This window comes from Schistocerca serialis, chromosome 9 (assembly GCF_023864345.2).
Source record: "Schistocerca serialis cubense isolate TAMUIC-IGC-003099 chromosome 9, iqSchSeri2.2, whole genome shotgun sequence".
Taxonomy (NCBI): domain Eukaryota; kingdom Metazoa; phylum Arthropoda; class Insecta; order Orthoptera; family Acrididae; genus Schistocerca; species Schistocerca serialis.
In genome coordinates, this window is record NC_064646.1 from 257,038,879 (window position 1) to 257,043,821 (window position 4,943).

A 4,943-nucleotide genomic window follows, 5' to 3' on the forward strand; every position below is an offset into this window, starting at 1 on the left:
GTTATTTTTACGACGACGATGTGTATTATGCTGCTGAGGTATGTTTATGATTAATAGGCTGAGGCTATATGAGTTATTTGAATATGCTTCATATTTATAATGACGAAATATTGACGAGTGTCGATGGATACGTATATGTGTAATAAGGTAAGGAGTAATGAATAGTGGGTAGGGACTCTTGACTTGTGAAAAAGGATGTTGGAAACCAAGAATCGTACTTTAAGAGTTATGACATGTGTGAATCATGTGTGAATGTATCACAATGCCACTGAACATTTTTTGGACACTGTTATATTCATAGGATTTTGTTTCTACACATCTGCAAAGTAAATTCTCGACCTGTGAAATTTTGCATATATGACTGTCACTGTAGCGGTAAATATTTCCGTACGAAAGTTAAGTGACCACCTGCACGTAATGCGTCGCGGGCACCCAGCTGTGTCAGACGCCTGGAGAAAAAGCCATTATTGCGAGCCCTTTTCAGCGGCACAGGTAGAAAAAAAAAGGGGACGTGGGACGTGTCAAACACCTGGAGAACAAGCCATTAGGGTGTGCCTTTCATCGCTAATGCGACACCCTCGTTACTTGAAAACATATGATTACTCGCACTTTGTGCTAATTACTGAAATGCTTATGAATTGATGGGAAATATTCGTACATCTGCACACCTGATAACGACAAGCGTCTTTCTATGAGAGTTGAGAGAATTTCTACTAACTTATGAAATGTCACATGACTACTGAATGATATTTTTATGCTTTGCTTTTCATAGTTGCTTATTTCACTTGATATCTGGTTTCCAGCTGTGTTGCAGCATTGCTTTTATAAAATGAAATGCATTTGCTAATGTGAACACTTTCTGTCAACAGATCTATTAAATAATTATTTTATGATCCACATTCTTTAAAAAAGGAGCACTTGGAAAGGAAAGAACAATAAGAAGGAACTAGTAACTGCATTCATAATTTTCTTTTCAAGTAATTGGTAACTTTTTGGTAGAATAACTTCTTGTGGTGCACCACTTTAATTACATAGATATTAAGATGTGAATATACATTTCCCTTATCTGCATTGTTGTTTTTACTGTAATATCTTTTCTGCTTGAGCTTTGTCATGTATAGATACAAGTTTTTATTTTTTTTATATTTGCTGCTGCTGTTTGCCAGGCATAGTGCTACTGAACTTTAATTTGTGTTACTCTGCTAAGCCAATTTTACTACTCATTGATTTTTCATGTTGCTGCACATTGGCTCATATTAGTTGTAATTTTGCATTTTATCTGTTAATTTAGATTTACTGTAGCTTGCTTTGCAATTTTCCAATTTTTGGTCATTGCTGTTTGTGTTACTTATTTTGTGCTGCTGCATTGCCTCGTCCCTTAGTTTAGCATCTGAGCTCAGTAGATTTAAGTTAGCTTAAGAGGGGGTAGCCTCTAAGAGAATGAGTTGCGATGAATTGGAAGAAATGCATTGAGAAAACAGGTTTAGGTAGGATTTTCTTGGAAATAAATGATGAGGTAAGATAATGGAAAATAAAAATGAGGTAAGAAACGTGTGAACATATAAACACAGAAAGCATGCTTAGATAGAATTTTTTTGGTGGAAACAAAGGATGAAATAAGAGGAAAGATATATGAAGTTTTGCGATGGACTGCAGTACCAAATGTTACACTGAAAACGAACCCTGTCCTTTCCTTTTGTGTTATCCCAGTACGTGTTTGTGTACCCTTGTGTATTTGTTTTCTTCCTGTCTCTGTGTAGTTTCATAGAATTTTTTGTTCTTTTAATATTAAGCTACATTCACTATGATGAGGAATACTGTTATCCTCAAATATAATTGGCATTAATAATATGTTATTTACCTTATAAATATGCTTACACATTATGTATTCTGTTTAAATGCTCATGTGTGAAATTGATGTTTCAAAAGATCTTTTATGTATGTACTCATGTCATAATTCCACTGATGTATATGTTAGCTCGATTCTTTTGTAAAGCTTGTACTACAAATGTTATCTATATTGTTATGTTTTTAATGATGTATTTTGTACCTTTATTGTATTCTTATGTTATAAAATTGTAATTGTCACCAGTTCATGATATTATTAACTTGTTAGTTACATTTCACTGCACACGTTTCTGTTGGTCATAGTATGTGGACAATATGTGAGAAGTAGGGACTGTTAGTGTTGGCACGTGTGTTACTAATTCAGCAAGGGACTGGATAACAGCATTGCTCGTTCTAAGGACAATTCCAAAAACGTTGTGAGTGCACAAGTGGTGGTTTATGGACTTGCTATATTATCCGCAAGACTCTTCAATGGTGATTGTGCACCTGCACAGTCACAACAGATGGCTGCTGGCCATCTCTACAAGGACTACAGTGGGTCTGCACCTCTGGTGGCCCACCAATACCGTAATCTCTACCAGGACTACAGTGGGTCTGCTCTGTGATGACCTACCTACCAATATTCTTCCAAACTACGACTGACTCTGCTGTGGGTTTGCTCTGTTGTGGCCCATTACCTGTCAGCATGTCGAGAGTCAGCACTGTCTTTCCATTGGAAGGACAACACTACTTCTTCAAGACTGCATGGAAATCCACTACTTCCGTGTGCATTTTCTTTTACTGCTTGGACTTTGAGAAAAGCTCTGCATTTTTACTGTGATGAACAATGTGGACTGTCTTTATGGACTGTGAGAAATTTTGATCTTTTGACCAACATAATATTAATAAGTGTGTGCATTTTATATCTTTGTTACTGTAATTGTGAAAAATTTTTGTCAAATCTGTATTGGCCAGTGCCCAACACCATTTGTAAAAATTTTTGTGGGGAGCATGGGGGCTATGTAAGTAGGCTGTTTATGTTTTCTCTATGTAAGTAGGCTGTTTATGTTTTCTCTATGTAAGTAGGCTGTTTAGGTTTTTTATTGGTAACGCCACCTCTGTATGACAATCACTGGCTGTGCTGTGGGCAGTCTGTGTCTGCGCGTAGCGTTGCGCAGTTGGAGGTGAGCCGCCAGCAGTGGTGGATGTGGGGAGAGAGATGGCGGAGGTTTGTAATTTGTCATGAACTGATATATATATTATGATTTGTGATGATATTAAGGTAAATACATTGTTTGCTCTCTATTAATATCTTTCATTTGCTAACTACCCCTATCAGTAGTTAGTGCCTTCAGTAGTTTGAATCTTTTATTTAGCTGGCAGTAGTGGCGCTCGCTGTATTGCAGTAGCTTGAGCAGCGAAGATTTTTGTGAGGTAAGTGATTTGTGAAAGGTATAGTTTAATGTTTGTCAGGGCCATTCTTTAGTAGGGAGTTTTGAAAGTCAGATTGCGTTGCGCTAAAAATATTGTGTGTCAGGTTAAGCACAGTCCTGTAGAATTGTTCAAAGGGGACGTTTCACACGACCTCGTTCCCAGTGAGGTGTTAACAATGACGTCTTTGTTCCCTTAAAGGCATTTTGAACTAAAATCAACTCACCACGTCCAGTCTCAGAGATAACTAAAGCTCACAACCGTCATAGCGTGTATTTAAAGCAAACCTGATTTGGGTCCTCATAGTAGCGCTGATAACGGAACTCTTACGTAACAAACGCGAAATCTGAACAGAAATCATATTTCAGATGTAGAAACGCGCCTACCACTTTTCATTTGTGCCACGCAGCTCCTTGGTGTTGCAATTTTTTTTCCGTTAGTGTATACAAAAATTCAGCCTAGTTATATTTGTACTTAAAAACTTAGAAACTAGTCGGTCGACTGATTAGCAATTTTGACACTACTACAACTACTACTACTACCTGTCCCACTATATCTCTACTCGGTGAGACACCTTGTGGGGTGTGCCAGAGGTACTTTTATGTTCACTCCTACTTCCTACCCTTCCTGTTCTAGTCACGAGTAGTTCGTGGGAAGAACCACCGCAAGTAAGCCTCCGTGTGGGGTCGAATATCTCTGATTTTAACTGCTTGGTCTTTTTGCGAGATATACGTAAGAGGCTAGCAATATGCAATATGTTTTGCATTCTAATACACGTTTGTTTTTATACGTAGTGACTGACGTGATTATTTATTTTCTAAAATGAAAATATGACTTACAGTATGAAATTAATTTCATTTCTTTTGTTTGGAATATGATTTGATTATCTGTTTTCTAAAATATGTTTATTCCTGTTGTTACTTTCCAGTTTATCATCGCCTGTGTTTCTGCGGACCACATTACAAGTTTTACGAGTTGAGGAGCAACAGAAAAGTTGTTCTACTTCACACTGGAGCGCACAATCAGTTGTTCAAAGTGATTTGATTATCTGGGATGTAATTTGATTATCTTTTTTTCGGATAATGGAATGTGTGTTAATTTGGTACCTATTATTGTATTCAAGTTTTTCCATTTCTTTTGTTTTGGAAATGACTTAACGATCTGCTGTCGAAAATCATAATGTATCTTTGATTTTGATTGCTGCATTCAATTCAATTTTTTAGCTACTAAAAAAATCGACGAAGACGATCTCAATAATATAATTCTACATCGAATCGCAGGGGAAACAGTGACACATAAATCCACTGACTTTATGATGAATCATAGAGAAGTAGTGAATTTTCAACGGAATTTCTTAATTCTCTCGATGATCGCTGATTACCTCACACGAATCTGAAAATTCGAGAGCTACTTATATTACTCCGAAACAACGTCCGCCCCTGGTAGCTGAGTGGTCAGCACGACGGAATGTCATACCTAACGGCCCGGGTTCGATTCCCGGCCGGGTCGGAGATTTTCTCCCCTCAAGGACTGAGTGTTGTGTTGTCCTTACCATCATCATTTCATCCCTATCGACACGCAAATCGCCGAAGTGGCGTCAACTCGAAAGACTAACACCAGACGAACGATCTACCTGACGGGAGGCCCTAGCCACACGGCATATCCATTTCCACTCAGAAACACCA